We start from the raw sequence: 16,711 nt of genomic DNA on the forward strand, positions 1-16,711 counted from the left end.
ACCACCTTACTGATGTTTGCCTTATGTCTCCCATGCCTTTTGTCCTGTATTCAGTGCTTAGTTGATCGTAACATAAATCAGGTAATGGTCACCCAGCTACACACAACCTTTGCCTCATCGCAATTAACAAGCAAAAAAGAGGAGGATAGAGAATGTCTGAAGAGATATATAGGAGAGGAAGCTGGAGAATATTTAACCTAACAAGAGATGAGAGAACAGCTAAGTATTGTGAAGGAGAGTAGGAAAGATGAACATGGTTATCTAGTGACAAATAGGTGTCTGCATGCTTGTAGTGATATATAGCGATGTAACTGCATGAATGATTTCTGCCCTGAGCCTGGTGGTGCATGCATCTGCGGTTAGTGTCCAGGCTCAGAGATGTAAATATGGGCTTCTCTGTTACGGTAAAGTATCTCTGGTTGCATTAAAAAAAAAAAAAAAAAAAAAAAGGTGACTTTAATGAGACTTAGAAAAACAATTGTGAACATAAGAATTTTTTTCAATTACTCTTCTGTTTCTAGAAATATGCTTTTTCATCATGTGTGTTTTTCAGTTAAGGGGTAAAATGTGGAATCTAGTTTAGGATGACAACTGCAACCTAATGTAATTCCAAGAAATTTGAGATAAAATTAAATTCTGAATTTTATTCATAAATTAGAATGGAGTGCTACATATATATAAATGCTAGAACATAACCCTATTTCAGTGTGACCAGAATTTAACATAAAACTGCATCAGCATATTGACAGAATACCTTTTGAATTTTTTCTTTTTCTTCTTAACCTCTAAACTGGGAACAGCTCAAGGTGAAAAGACTGTCCAAATACTCAGCTGTTGCTTCAGAAGGAATAAGCGTTCTTTATGTATAAGTGAATTTAACACAGCTGAAAATTTGGTTTGGGTTAAAAGTCAAATATCTGTCACACCTTCATTGCCACCACCACAACCTCTAAGGTCAGTGGGAAAAGTATTCTGTACTCCATTGCAGCGGTGAAACTTCAGTTGAGCTGCATTAGTTTGTGTACTTAAATACAACTCCTTTGGTGAAAATGAAGTTGTCATAGAAGTTAGACTTTAACCCAAGTAACATACCATTTGATACCTTGTAAGTGAGAATGATTGTGTCCCAACAGCATGCCGTTTCCCACACTTGTGCCTAGAGTCATACTTGAAATCAGTTTGTGTGTTAAGTTTAAATGTAATCACACAGATATCTCACAGTCCACAAAGATACATTACTGCTTAGGGTATTCTTGCAGTATAACAGGTACAAAACCAGTTCTAAAGTAATGATCTAAAGAAGTGTATTCTTTCAGGAACACCCTTTTTTTACTTCTAATAGATCATACACAATGCAACATAATATTGTTACCAAAATCTCAGAATGAAAAACTTATCGAGACTAATGTGATGTAGATAAGCAGACACTTCTTTATTGATGGCTGGGTGCGTGAGTGAGTCCTCTCACGACCAACGCACACCAAGCTTCAAAATCAGACACCATATATAGAACTTATTCATACATATTCATTAAGTATTAATGCATAATCATTATATTTCCCATAAATCATTAACATACTCTCCTCCCATATCTGATTCTGCGCAGTAAAGGTTAGAAAGGTCCAGAAATGGGTCTGGGGTACGATTTGGGTAGGTGGTATATGAGTCGGTGGTCGCGATCTCCCCCTGCCGGAATTACCTTTTACTAAAGTTCACGGTTTCTTGGCAGGTAACTACAAGCTGTTCCAGTCGACTCTCCCCAGTTCCCATTAATCCTATATTCTGACATTTCAATACACTTTCTACATATGGAAGGCTAGTTAACTACAAAGAAACCTTTCAAACCCTAAATTTATTACCTAAGTTTTAAACAATCATTCTAGCCCATTCTTCTGGCCTTGGTACGGGACTGTACAAAGGATTTCATAACAGCTTTTACTGTGCAACTATAAGTTTCATTAAAATATATTTCTTATCCCTCTATATTTCTATTAAAAATGATTTTATAAAACCAAATAAAGTCAATCAATCTTAACTTATTAGCAAATCTGTAACAATATCTCTCCATAAAGTGTCTTGCAGATAGAATGCATTCTGCAAATTTGTATTAGAAATAAATGTTTGTAGTTTCACCTGATGAAATTGCCTAAACTAAAGGATCATGACCTAGGCATTGTTACGAAGCTCAAAGATCGTGACAACAGTGATGGAGAAGAGTGATTTAACATGTAGTTGATTTATGGTTCATACAGGACTATATCATACTACAAAAAAGGTATTCATTCAGAGTTGTGGATGTACTGCATGTTCAGGTAACAGTTTATCTGCAATTAAAAAAAAAAAAGGGTGACTAAGCTGTAAATACTGTATACTATTATCTTTCCTTTTTTTTTAAAGCAACATTTTTATTTCCCTGTTTGTGTATAGTTCTGTCTCTCTCTATATATATATTTATATATATAAAAAAATCAACACAAAGCATCCAGAACATTTTGAGAAACTTTTATAGTTAACTTCTAAATTTAATTCCATCAACAATCTAAAGGTGTCCGTTCAGCTGTTTGTTTAATTCTGTTTTCATTGTATGCTTTCAGTTCTTTGAAAAGCAGCAATAACAGCTGAACAATTATTTAAAGTAAAACTTTGTTCTACACAGTTTCCACTTCCATACTTTAGAATGGAGGCACAGTGGAACACTCGCCCCAGTGCAAGATTTCAAGAGCTTTTAAGTAGGTTTTTTTCTTTTTCTGGGGGATAGAAAATGTTTTGTAACAGCTTATATATAGAATTTACAAGTTAAACACAATTTCTCATGCTCATTTATTTGATTAGAAGTTTCTGATGGAATATTTTAATAAAATTTACAAAGCTTATTGCATGTTCTTGTAAATAATCATAAACCTATATGTTGACCTCTGTATGGAACGTGCTGATAACAAAAGTTTTACATTTTGTGAACCTGATTGAAATGTACAAATGTACACATAAAATAAGGCTAAAATTGGTAATTAAGTGAAAGAAAAAAAAGAAAAAAAATGAACAGTCCATAACATGTTAAAGCAACCTTTTGGGGAAAAAAAAAAAAAAAACAACACAAAAAGGGGGAATTGTACTGAACAGAGACAGTGAGTTGTTTTGACATTGATAATGTGCAGCTGTGGCCTTGCTTTGACTATGTGCAGCTGTGATCCTGCAGCAAAGAGGTAAATAACTTTGAGTATGAGAGGAAACTAGGATGAGACAGAAAGAAAAGAGGAATGTGATCTCACCTCTAGAAGATGAGGAAACAGCATGAACAGCAGAGAGTAGCCTATAGTGAACAGCGCTAAGGAATATGTTGTATGAACCTTTCGGACCATTTGGAGTCAATTCACAGTCATTTACAAAAATTGAAGGACATGTCAAAGGACTTATAGCATGAACTATCGGGAGATTGGGTGCAGAATCTTTTTAAGTCATGGGGAATCACCAGATGGTTGCAGGAGCTTACAATATGTGGAGGAATGTTGTTATTGGTAATTGTAGTTATATTGATGATTATTCCCTGTATGTTGAATTGTATAAGATCTATGATTCAAAAGCAGTTTAACCTGTATGATGTTTCTGTTCAAAATAAAGAAGGGGGAATTGTAGAGAGCTTTATGGCAAGTGCTGGAGGCCACGATGCCTGTAAAGGACCTTGAAGGCTAAAGAAGAAAGAAAGTAAGATAAGGTTGGCTGAATGCCCAGAAGAAAAACGGGATATGAAGCAAGGCTGGAGCGGATGCACGATGCCACCTCGGTGGCTGGCTGAGAACATGAAACTTACAAATATAAGAAGGAAGAGAGGAAAAAAAATGCAAGAAGTTCAGTGTGTTTGTAGCTTAGTAATTAACCAATTATATGTAGCCAAGAAGCGTGTGAACAGTGTATGTAACCAATAGAATTAAGGTGTGATGTGTGTACGGATATGTAAATTGTATATAAGTTTGCAGAACCTTAAGTAAAGCGTCTTCAACTAGGATCATATTGGTATGTCGTTGAGTCCATTATTTTGCACCTGCAACTATATAGATGATCCTAACCTGAGGCAGATGAATGGATTAGATGACTTCATGACCGTGGATTCTCCTTCTCTGGAGATATTCAAAACCCACCTGGATGCAATCCTGTGCAACCTGCTCCAGGTGAACCTGCTTTAGCAGGGGGGGTGGACTAGATGATCTCCCAAGGTCCCTTCCAACCTCAACCATTCTTTACTTCTATGATAAGGTCTCTTCCAGTCCTGCCTTTTTATGATCTTTTCCTTGGGACTTGAAGCAGAATCTCTTCTTTCCAGTGATTTAACAAAAAAAGGGTTACAGGGCTGATTTGGAAATAGGTAGTTAAAAGCAGCCTGCTCATACATGAACTATTCATACAGACCCTCTCCTTGGCCAAGTCCAAGAAACCTGTGGAAAGGAAGGCTAGGAGCAGCCAAAGGCTGGACAGATTGTGCTGAAGCTTTGCAAGAAGCTGAAAAATTCATACGACAGCAATCAATTATCCTAAGAAGACCCTTTAAGGTCTTGAAACTGAAATTAGCTGGAACCCTGCCTCCTGTGGGGGTTGCACAGCAAGAAACAGTAAGGAAACGGTATGCACAGACCACTACTGGCATACGCACCAGATAGAGGAGGGAACACCTAAGATGCTTCAAATACAGGATCCACCCTCTGATCACCCAGATCAGGAGCCTCCTCCTTCTGTTATAAAACCTGCTCTACCATTTGAACCCAAGCTAAAGAATGTATGGTTCACTGATGCATCCTCTAAAAGAGAGGGTAATGTATGAAAATACTGAGCAGTAGCACTGTATATTGATTCAGGGGACTGAATAATGATGGAAGGGAAGTGTTCAGGTAGGAGAGTTGATAGCACTTTGGAGTGTGATAAAATGAGAAGCAGAAAGCAAAGAACCAGTGTTCATTTATACCAATTCATATGCTGTATTCAAAGGATGTACTGAATGGCTCCCGTTTGGGGAACAAAGCCAATGGGAAGTTAATCAAGTTACCGGTATGGCAGTGAGAAAAACAGGAAGAAAACCTCAACACTGTTAAACAGAAATCTTTCCTAGTAGAATGGGTAGCTAGCTGCACACCAAACAGATCACCTTCCTCACCTTTTAGACAATCAAGTAGATTTGCTAACTCCTTTAGCCACATTAGTGGTGGAAGGGGGGGGGGGGATGGGAACATCTGTTAGTACAGTTACATAATGAACAAGGCCATTTGGGAAGTAAAGACCTTTAAAAAGAGGCGCCGTATATGATAAGGGAAACATAACCCTCTCAAGGATCAAACCCTACACTTAAGGGACAATAAGGGTCTGTGGGATACTTGGCAAGTAGAATACACTGGTCCCTTTCACCTCTCAGAAGGAGAAAGGTATTGTCATAGTTTAACCCTGGCTTAACTTAATTAGTGCCACGCAGCCACTCACTCCCCCCTCACCCAGAGGGGTGGGATGGGGAGGAGAATTGGAAAGTAATGTAAAACTCAATGGTTGAGATAACAACAATTTAATAGTTGAAATAAAATAAAAATGAAAGAACAATAACAATAATAACAGTTATAATGAAAAGGAGGGAGAGGGGGAGAAGAATGAAATCCAAGGGGAATGGAGGAAAGAAAACAAGTAATACACAATACAATTGCTCACCACCTGCTGACTGATGCCCAGCCACTCCCTGAGCAATGATCCACAGGCCCTGACCAACACCCCCAGTTTATATACGGAGCACAATATGATATGGAATATAACTTTGGCTAGTTCGGGTCAGCTGTCCTGGCTGCGTCCCCTCCCAATTTCTTGTGCCCCTCCAACCTTCTCACTGGCAAGGCCCAAGAAACTGAAAAATCCTTGACTTAGTATAAACATTACCCAGCAACAACTAAAACCATCAGTGGGTTATCAAAATTGTTCTCACATCAGATCCAAAACACAGCACTGTAATAGCTACTAAAAAGAAAATTAACTCCATCCCAGCCAAAACCAGGACAGTATCCACCCCTTATTCCATACCATTTACTTCATGCTACATTTTCCAATACATCATCACCTCTCTTGTCCTTTAACATAAATACAAAGATACCATTCCCTTTGTCTATTGACCATTCCTCTAACGTCCGTTGAGTTCATGACATTAGGCTCCATCTGTTATAACAATCTTTCTAGATAGGGAAGATGGTACGAGGTGTTAGATTGTTGCATGTTGAAGCCAGTTCTGATTCTATTACAGCTGTGCCGATCTGGTTTCACCAAAGTCAGTCTTTCTTGGTGTGGCAGTTGAAAAGGAGTCAGGCTCAGACCTTCAAATCCAAAGTGGTAGACATGGGCACCACAAAATGCCCAGTAGTAATAGGCATATAGAAATCACAATATACAATATTATGTAATCACTAACATCACAAAACTCAATACATTGGCTGTTTTCACCCAAATTCAAAACCCTTTGAGGCACACATCGAACTTTCCCATCCTCCCACATTACCCACCAAGTGCTCCCAGGCCCTTGAGAAAAAGCATTCCCACAAATGGATTTGCCTTTGCCTGGAACAGGAATGACCCAGACTGTTTTCCCAAGCATATTTTTAAGGTACGCTACAGGAAATTTATCCCAATCTACAGTATGTAAAAGCTTTGACTGGGCAGGACCAGCTCGATTGGCAGACTCTCTGGTATTAACCAACCAGGTAGCCTTTACTAAATGTTTATCCCAATGTCTGAAAGTTCCACCATCCATTGCTTTCAGTGTAGTCTTTAACAGTCCGCTATATCGTTCAATTTTCCCAGAGGCTGGCACATGATAGGGAATGTGATATACCCACTCAATGTCATGTTCTTTGGCCCAAGCGTCTATGAGATTGTTTGGGAAATGAGTTCCATTGTCTCATTCAGTTCTCTCTGGGTGTCATGTCACCACAAGACCTGTCTTTCTAGGCCCAGGATAGTGTTTTAGGCTGTGGTATGGGACACAGGATATGTTTCCAGCCATCCTGTGGTTGCTTCCACCATTGTAAGCACAAGGTGCTTGTCTTGGCAGGTCTGTGGGAGTGTGATATAGGCAATCTGCCAAGCCTCCCCATATTTATATTTCATCCATCATCTTCCATACCAGAGAGGCTTTAACCGCTTAGCTTGCTTAATTGCATCACGATTCACATTCATGGATTACCTGTGCAATAGTGTCCATGGTCAAGTCCACCCCTTGATCTCAGGCACATATATATTTTGCATCTCTTCCTTGATGACCTGAAGTGTCATGGGCCCACCGAGCTATAAATAATTTACCTTTATGCTGCAAATCCAAATCTACCTGAGCCACTTCAGTCTTGGCTGCTAGATCTGCCTGATGGTTGTTTAAATGTTCCTCAGTGGCTCATCTCTAGGGTACATGAGCATCTATGTGACATACATTTACAACCAGGTTCTCCACCTGAGCAACAATATCTTGCCATAATGCAACAGCCCAGATGGGTTTACCTCTGCATTTCCAATTGCTCTGCTTCTATTCCTTTAACCACCCCCACAGGGCATTTGCCACCATCCATGAATCAGTATAGAGGTAAAGTATCAGCCACCTTTCTCATTCAGTGACATCTAAAGCCAGCTGGATAGCTTTCACTTCTGCAAACTGGCTCAATTCACCTTCTCCTTCAGCAGTTTCTGCTACTTGTTGTAGGGGCCTCCATACAGCTGCCTTCCACCTCCGATGCTTTCCTACAATAAGGCAGGACCCATCAGTAAACAAGGCATATTGCTTCTCATGTTCTGGAGTTCATTATACAACGGGGCTTCTTCAACATGTGCCACCTCTTCCTCTGATGACATCCCAAAATTTTTACCTTCTGGCCAGTCCATAATAATTTCAAAAATTCCTGGAGGATTGGGATTTCCTATCCGAGCTTGTTGTGTGATCAATGTGACCAACTAACTCGATGTAGCATCAATTGCATGATGTATAGAGGAAACCCTCCCTTTAAACATCCATCTCAGCAACAGCAACTGTGGCACCAGGTGGAGTTGCCCTTCACTTCCAATCACTTCAAAAGCAGCTCAAACCCCTTCATAAGCTGCCAATATCTCTTTTTCAGTTGAAGGATAGTGGGTCTCAGATCCTCTATATCCCCAACTCCAAAAGCCCAAGGGTCAACCTCAAGTCTTCCCTGGTGCTTTCTGTCAGAGACTCCAGGTAGGGCCATTCTCCCTGGCTGCGGTTTAGAGCACATTCTTTACATCTTGCCCAGTCCAGACTGGACCAAGGGCTTAATCTATCTCCCATTTAATTTGTTCAAACTTGTCATTGTTCAGGGCCCCATTTAAAATCATTCTTCTTTTGGGTCACGTGATAAAGAGGGCTTACAATCATACTGTAGTTTGGAATGTGCATTCTCCAAAAGCCCACAACACCTAAGAAAGCCTGAGTTTCTTATTAGTTGGTGGAGACACAGCTGTTATTTTGTTGATCACATCCATTGGGATGTTATGATGTGCATCTTGCCATTTTATTCCCAAAAACTGGATTTCCTAAGCAGGTCCCTTGACTTTTTTTTTTTATGGCAAAACTGGTTTTCAGAAGGATTTGTATAATTCTCTCCTCTTTCTCAAAAACTTCTTCTGCTGTATTGTCCCATATGATGATGTCATCAATGTATTGCAGATGTTCTGGATCTCCACCCTGTTCTCGTGCAGCCTAGATCAGTCCATGGCAGATGGTAGGGCTGTGTTTCCAACTCTGGGGCAGTCGATTCCAGGTGTATTGGATGCCCCTCCAAGTGAAGGCAAACTGGCCTGCACTCTGCAGCCAAAGGGATTGAGAAAAACACATTTGTGATATCAGTGGTGCCATACCACTTGGCTGCCTTTGATTCCAGTTCATATTGAAGTTCTAGCATGTCTAGTACGGCAGTACTCAATGGTGGTATGACTTCATTCAGGCCACAAAAGTCCACTGTCTCCATTTTCCATTAGACTTTCACACTGGCCATATGGGGCTATTAAAGGGTGAACAGGTTCTGCTGATCACTCCTTGGCTCTCTAGTTGGCAAATGCGCTTATGGATGGGAATCAGGGAGTCTTGGTTGGTACAGTATTGCTGCCAGTGCACCGTGGTAGTGGCGATAGGTACCTGCATTAGCAAGCATGAAGGCCAATTAGTGAACTCTAATGCCAATTCAAAACCAAGACATTTACACAGATAAGATGTCAGATACCATGTATAAAACATGAATGTAACAATACCTTGCTTTAAGATAATAAGACAGTATTAATACAAAGTAATTTGAAATGGGACATTGACACCAATGACAAAGGAGGCTGTACAGCTGCTGCAGAAAAATCACTTCATTAATCCTTTCTGAGCACCAGAATCTGTATAAAGGTGAAAATTAAAATATCTGAAAATCAGCTTAAAGTAAGGTTTCCTTGTGTGTCTGGGTTAATTTATTACTTATAGTCCTCTCACCTGGCTGCACTAACAATATGATGCTTTGTCCAAGACAGATTTTTTTCTCTTTTTATAGTATTTAATTTTCATGGATTATCATTTAGTTTCCATGCTTTCACCATGGGCCCTCAACCCTCAAAGAAAACCCTAAGTCACAACATTTAAACTAATATAAAAAAGAAAGGTTTCAAGGAACAAATATTACTATAGTACTCTCCTCATACAGCTATGTCTAAAAATTCTGGATTCTCTTTTGAAGAGCTCACTTCTAACTTCGCTACAGAGCTCCAAGCTGAAAAAGACAGTATGATTATGAGGACCAGAAGACAAAGAAAACCAGAGAAATTCATCTTTAGCAAAAGACTGTGATTTTATTGTATTTTATTACATATACTGAATCAGAAACTGGATTCTGTTGATTGTATCAACAGCATAACAGTCTCTAAATATCTTCTACCATGATTTATTTGTGCTCATTCATGGAAAATCTAATTGTTCAATTCCTACATGTATTCCCGGAGTTCAGAATTTCAGATATATTCCTGATCCACTTACATAGACATGACATGTTTGCTTGACTTCTGCAGAAAATTTTATTATTAATTTATAATTTTAATTATTTTTCTTTGTAGATTTTGTTTTCTTTGGAATTACCTCCCACAAAATCATCTTCTAGGCAAATACTTCTTAGAAAATTGATTGTTCTATTCAGATTAACTGGTGTTGAAATGCTTATCTGTGGTTGATGTCTGACCTCCTGAAGTCTAAACATAGGGAGAAACAAAGGCAATTAAAAAAATTAAGATGTAGATTAGCAGTAAAACATTTTCCCAACTGCATTAACTACTTTCAAGAATATAAAATGAAAATGACTGAAACTATTTGCTTTACTTAGAAGATACTTGAAAATAAAATAATAAAACTGCTCTTTACACAGCTTTACAAGTATCTGACTTGATCTCCCCAGCAGTATAAAAAGACAGTAACATTAGTTTTCAGTCTTGACTGCACAAAAGCCCTAAATTCAGCTTAATTCCAGTTTCATAGAACTATACAATGGTTTGGGTTGGAAGGGACGTTTAAAGGTCATCTAGTCCAATCCCCCTGCAATGAGCAGAGTCCTGGTTTAAGCTGGGATAGAGTTAATTTGCTTCTTAGTAGCTGGTGCAGTGCTGTGTTTTGGATTTGGTGTGAGAACAATGTTGATAACACACTGATGGTTTTAGTTGTTGCTGGGGGATGTTTATACTAAATCAAGGTCTTCTCAGTTTCTTGGGCCCTGCTAGCGAGAGGGCTGGAGGGGCATGGGAAATTGGGAGGGGACACAGCCAGGACAGGTGACCCAAACTAGCCAAAGAGGTATTCCATACCATATGATGTCATGCCGAGTATATAAACTTTGGGAAGAAGAAGGAAGGGGAGGACATCTGGCATTATGGCCTTTGTCTTCCTGAGTAACCGTTAATGGCGGGGACCCAGCACGACTGCCACGGCAGCCTGGTGGTGCTCTGCCGAGCACCCCACTCTGCGGCATGCCGGGCCATGTCACAGCTGTCCCAGCATGCTGGCCAAAGAAGAGAGTCACTGGAAATAGTCCCAATGAAAGCTTACCCATCATTCTGTCGGTTTAAATAACCAAAATTGATTTATCTGCCTACTCTAACAGATCTGGCTAAGAACTGGCACTGGCCTACAGAACTGGTAGTGTCAGGCCCAGTATTAACTATTTCATTTTTCATCATTGTTATAGAAACAACTAATTTATCTGCCCTGTTTGGCCTAGTCTTGGAGGATGCATTAAATAGAAAGTAGGAATGCTAAACACCAAAGGCCCCAAAACCAAAGAAGATGTAAATACCTTAGATACTTAGTTGAACAAAAGAGGCTCAGGATAGTTGTAAAATAAGGGATTGGGGTAAGATAAGGGGACACCTGGATAATCTCAGGTAAACAACTCAATCTTGAGAAAGGATACACAGGACCAAGAGATAAGAAAGTTACAAGAGAGTGGCAACAATAGCCTCTTAGGATATGGTCTACTGATCTCAGAACTGAGTTTGCCCAGAAGTAAAGGTCAATCACTGGGTGCAGTGAAGAAGACTGCAAGCCTTCATCTGAAGGCCCCGACCACCATCCAAAGACCACCAGGGAAGATGACTGTGCATGCGGACCAGACATGTGCATGTGTTAATGAGTTCTTGGAAATCTTACGAATATGTGTAACTTTATGGTATATAGTCTCTAAAAGTTTGTCAGATTGTTGGAGCACTTATGGAGGAGCTATCCCCAGTGCTACCCCAGTGCTGCAATAAGGAATACCTTACTTAATAACAGTCTGCTGTTATTGAGTTTTATTATATCAGACTCCTTACCCAGCCGCACCTAGCTTCCCACTTTGGTGAGGTTAGAAAGCAAGGGGGTTTGGATGCTGCCAATCTTTGTATCAGTTCTGGTGACCCAGGTGGGACCCTCTCTGCTCGGCTGCAGGACCCATTGAGAACAGGAGTCCCTTGGGTACCCCCAGGGATTTCTTTGGAGGGACTCCTCACCTCAGTCACATCACTGTGGGAAGAGACAAGGACCATCTGATGAAGGTATTCTTTTTTATTATCATTTTATTTTATTTTATTGGGGGGGGGGGTGTGTCAATTTGGGAGCTGCCTGTAATCTGCAAGAAAGAGATCTTCCACTGGACAGCGTATACCGGGTTGCTAGCACCTTACTGGTATACATTTGGGTATACTTCGGTATGCATTTGGAATTTTGATAATTTTGGCTTTGGACATGTCCTTGCTATTTGGTTGATCTGTGGAATTTTGTGATTTGAGAATTTATTTTTTTGGTGATATATGGAACATTTGGATTTGAAAGCATACATTTGGTAACTTTGTAATCTGTGTACTTTTGTCTCCCTGAGGTTTTGGTTGCAGAAAGGTTTTTAAGGGGGTGAATGAATGTTTAAAGGAACATTTGGATTTGAAATTTGTTTATTGTAACTTGACTTTGTAGTTAAACCTATATGATTGTGTGAGTGAGATGTACAAATATGTACGAAGCGAGTGCAGTGTCCGGATTGATGGTTCTGTTATCCTGTGAGGGGAACAACTGGAGAACGACGAAGTGATTGAAAAATGTGTGAACCTGAATAATTGTCAGCTCTGTGTGTGTTTGAGTCTTAGTCCCTGTCCTTGTGTTGTATAATTTTCAGAATGGGAAACCAAGAGAGCGAGGTTTTGAAAGGAAAAAAAAAAAAGAAAACAAAAAACCAAAGCCTTTCGGGCTGTATTCTGGCTTATTGGGAAGATATTGGGGAACTACCTGGAGAGGAAGTGTGAACCATAAAACTCTGATAAAATATTGCAATTAATGGTGACCTTTATATAAGTTAGATGATGGAGAAAAATGGCCTTTAAACGGAACTCTGAATTATAATACTCTCTGACAACTTATGTTATTTCTGAGATGAGAAGGTAAATGGGATAGTTTATGCAGCTGTTCTTTACTCTGTGAAATCACCTAGAGTGGCAAAAGGAATGTGGAATTAATTTAGCATCCCAGGTCCTGGTGATAGGAAAAGAGAAAACTAAGAATGGGAAGTTAAAAAGATGTTGCTCGGCTTGTAGCATTGGGCAAAGATGCTTTTGCAATGTTGGATGTGGTGTTTAGTGAGTTAGAAAAGTGAATGGTTGTGAGAGCAGCCAGAAATTAGATACAGGGAATGGATTGCATATGGAATAAGGAATGCTGTCTCAAAACCAGTGAATTGGTCCAAATTGTACGAAATTAAACAAGATAAAAAGGAATCCCCTACTGATTTTCTGAATTGATTAAAAGAAGGGATGCAGAAATATAGTCCTTTGGATCTTACCTCCCAGGAGGGAGTCAGCTGACTTTCTGTTTTTGGGATAATCGGCAGATGATATCAGAAGAAGGTTGCAGAGAGTGTGGGAAGTGGATACGATTTGGAGGAATTGCTAGAGGTTGCATGGCAGGTGTACCAGAGTGGAGATAGTCAGAAGGAGAAAACTATGGGCAGGACGATTGCTAATGCTACAGTGGTTGATTTACCCACCAAGGGAGGCTGGGTGCTCTCTCAAAACCCATCAGGAGACAGCACTGGTGGAGGGAGAGTGGTGCTCCACCTAAGGGAAATTGAGCACACCTGATGGATCAGTGTGCTTGTTAGAAGCAAATGGGGCATTGGAGGGGGGGTTGTCAGATACTGGGCAGGTTGGTGGTAGTTGCTGATGTGGAAGCTGATTAACGGGAACCTGGGGGATTTTCCGTAGCAGAGCCCTTGGTAAAAATTCAGCTAGGGAAAGAAGGGTTACCTGTAGAATTTCTAGTAGGTATGGGTGCCACATTTTCAGTACTAAATCAGACCTTATTGCCCGTAAGTGAACAAAATGTTAATATCGTGGAGGCAACTGGACAAGTTGAGAAAGCTTTCTTTTTGAAACCATTACAGTTCAAAATTGGGAAGATTGTGGGGATTCATAGGTTTCTCTCCCTGCCTGAGGCTTCTAGACCACTTTTAGAAAGGGATTTATTAGAGCGATTAAATGTTGAAATAAAGTTTAAAGATGGAGAAATTGAACTGAAATTTTAAGTTTAACTCTTATTGAACCCAAAATTAGGGGAAAAGAAATTATACAAGAAATAAAAGACAAGGTATACCCAGGAGTATGGGCCTCAGGAATACCTGGAAAATTTAAAAATGCAGAATGGGTTGTTATTAAACTTAAAGAAGGGGCACAGCCTGTAAGGGTAAAGTAATATCCCTTGAAATTGGAGGACAGGCAAGGAGTGAAATGTATTATAGAAGAATATATAAAATATGGACTACTGATTGAGGGCCCTTCAGAATATAACACTCCTATTCTACCTATCAAAAAGCCTGATGGCAAAACTTATCAATTAGTGCAGGATTTGCGAGCAATAAATCAGATAGTTGAAGACTTGTATCTGGTAGTGGCAAACTATTCTGCTTTCAGATGGGATAGAGTTTATTTGCTTCTTAGTAGCTGGTGCAGTGCTGTGTTTTGGATTTGGTGTGAGAACAATGCTGATAACACACTGATGGTTTTAGTTGTTGCTGGGTAATGTTTATACTAAATCAAGGATTTTTCAGTTCCTTGGGCCTTGCCAGCAAGAGGGCTGGAGGGGCACGGGAAACTGGGAGGGGACACAGCCAGGACAGGTGACCTGAACTATCCAAAGGGATATTCCATACCATATGACGTCATGCTGAGTATATAAACTGGGGGAAGAAGGAAGGGGGGGACATCTGGCATTATGGCATTTCTCTTCCCGAGTAACTGTTACGCATGGTGGAACCCTGCTTTCCTGGAGATGGCTGAACACCTGCCTGCCCATGGGAAGTGGTGAATTAATTCCTTGCTTTGCTTTGCTTGCATGCACGGCTTTTGTTTTACTTATTAAATTGTTCTTATATCAGTCCTTGAGTTTTACATTCCTTTCCGATTCTTCTCCCCATCCGTCTGGGTGAGGGGGAAGTGAGCAAGCGGCTGTGTGGTGCTTAGTTGCCGGCTGGGGTTAAACCACGACATTCCTTTTTGGTGCCCAACGTGGGGTGTGAAGGGTTCAAGATAACAAGAAATTTGATTGGTATGTGCTAGTTCAAATTAATAGCTGTTATTGCTGTCTAGCTATGAAGGGGCAGGTTTCTGTGCTTACCATAGGGCTTGCTTCGTTACTGTACATTAGAGTCTAGTGCTTGCTAGTGGCTGCTTCTTGCTTTCGCTGCTTGCTGCACTGCACTGCTATTCATCTTACTGTGCTGGGCCCAGGAACGTTTTGATAACAGCAATGGCAATGCGCCTGAGCTGGCAGGTGGCCAGGGCATCTCTGCTGTTTCCGTGCTGCTGTACTGGACAGGCTGGAACTCCAGTGTGAACTTGACTCAAAGGGACTGTGACCTGTGGATGAGTCCACGTGGGAGCAGGACACCTCAAAGCCCCTGTGGCTGTGAATAAGTCCATGCCTGAGCAGGTACATCTCGGAGTGTCTGCGGCCATGGTTATGTCTGTGCTGCAGCAGGTATACCTCTGGAGGAATTGTGGCCCAAGGGCAAGTCCATGTTGGAGAAGGTACACCTCAAAGCATCTGTGGCTGTGCATGAGGTCATGCTGGAGCACCTCAAAGCATGTGGCCATGGATAAGCCCGCAACAAAGCAGGTACAGCCCTGGAGGGATTGTGGTCAGGGATAAGGCCATGCTGGAGCTGATTTACTTCTGAAGGGACTGTGGCTGTGGGTAAGGCCACACTGGTGCAGGTATATGGTCATGGCCCGTGGGTAAGGCCATGTTGGAATAGGTGCACTTCAAAGTGACTGTGGCTGTGGATGAGTCTATGCCGAAGCAGGTATGCTGCTGGAGAGACTGTGGTTCGTAGCTGAGGCTCGACTTGGAGCAGGTACAGCCTTAAAGGAACAGCAGTCTGTGGATAAGTCCAACCCGGAGCAGGGGCAAGGGGAGGAGTTCATTGCAGTGTTGAACCCTAAGGGGTGGTCCAAAGGGACCAGGGGTGGAGATTGTAATGGATATACCTTTAAATCATTGTAACCCATGATTTGAGTTTCATGTTATAGGAGTGACTATAGCAGCAACCACCTGAACCACTCAAGGACAAGCCTTACAAGAAACAGTGCAAGTGCAACAGTGACCTGACCTGAGCTGGCTTTGATGCCTGATAACCCCGTACAACACACAACCTCTCTTCTCCTGAGTGACCACCATAAGAGATCGTGTTCATGGACTAAATGAACTCAATGGACATATTGTAGACATTTGTGGACATTTTATAGACATTTTTACAGGGGTGGTGCATAGACTAGGGGAATGATATCTATGTATTATATCAAAGGATGGGAAGAGTGATGGTGGTTAACAAGGCTGTATTGGAAAGTGTGACATGAAGTAAATGGTATGGAATAAGGGGTGGATACTGTCCTGGATTCATCTGGGATGGAGTTAACTTCCTTCTTAGTACCTGGTACAGTGCTGTGTTTTGGCTATGATGTGAGAACAATGTTGATAACACACTGATGGTTTTAGTTGTTGCTGGGTAATGTTTATACTAAATCAAGGACTTTTCAGTTCCTTGGGCCCTGCCAGTGAGAGGGCTGGAGCGGCACAGGGAATTTGGGAGGGGACACAGCCAGGACAGCTGACCTGAACTAGCCAAAGTGGTATTCCATACCATATGACGTCATGCTGAGT

The 16,711-nt window shown here is 40.9% G+C and overlaps 1 long non-coding RNA gene across 1 annotated transcript; it reads left to right on the top strand.

Annotated features, from left to right (window-relative positions):
- The first annotated feature begins 1,374 nt into the window (after window positions 1-1,374).
- LOC119140861 lies at window positions 1,375-16,366 on the top strand. The gene is made up of 3 exons (XR_005101754.1): window positions 1,375-1,458; window positions 6,318-6,319; window positions 16,356-16,366. It is a non-coding gene; the product is annotated as an uncharacterized LOC119140861 (long non-coding RNA).
- The last annotated feature ends 345 nt before the right edge of the window (window positions 16,367-16,711 follow it).

This window comes from Falco rusticolus, chromosome W, assembly GCF_015220075.1.
Source record: "Falco rusticolus isolate bFalRus1 chromosome W, bFalRus1.pri, whole genome shotgun sequence".
In the NCBI taxonomy this organism is placed as follows: Eukaryota; Metazoa; Chordata; class Aves; order Falconiformes; family Falconidae; genus Falco; species Falco rusticolus.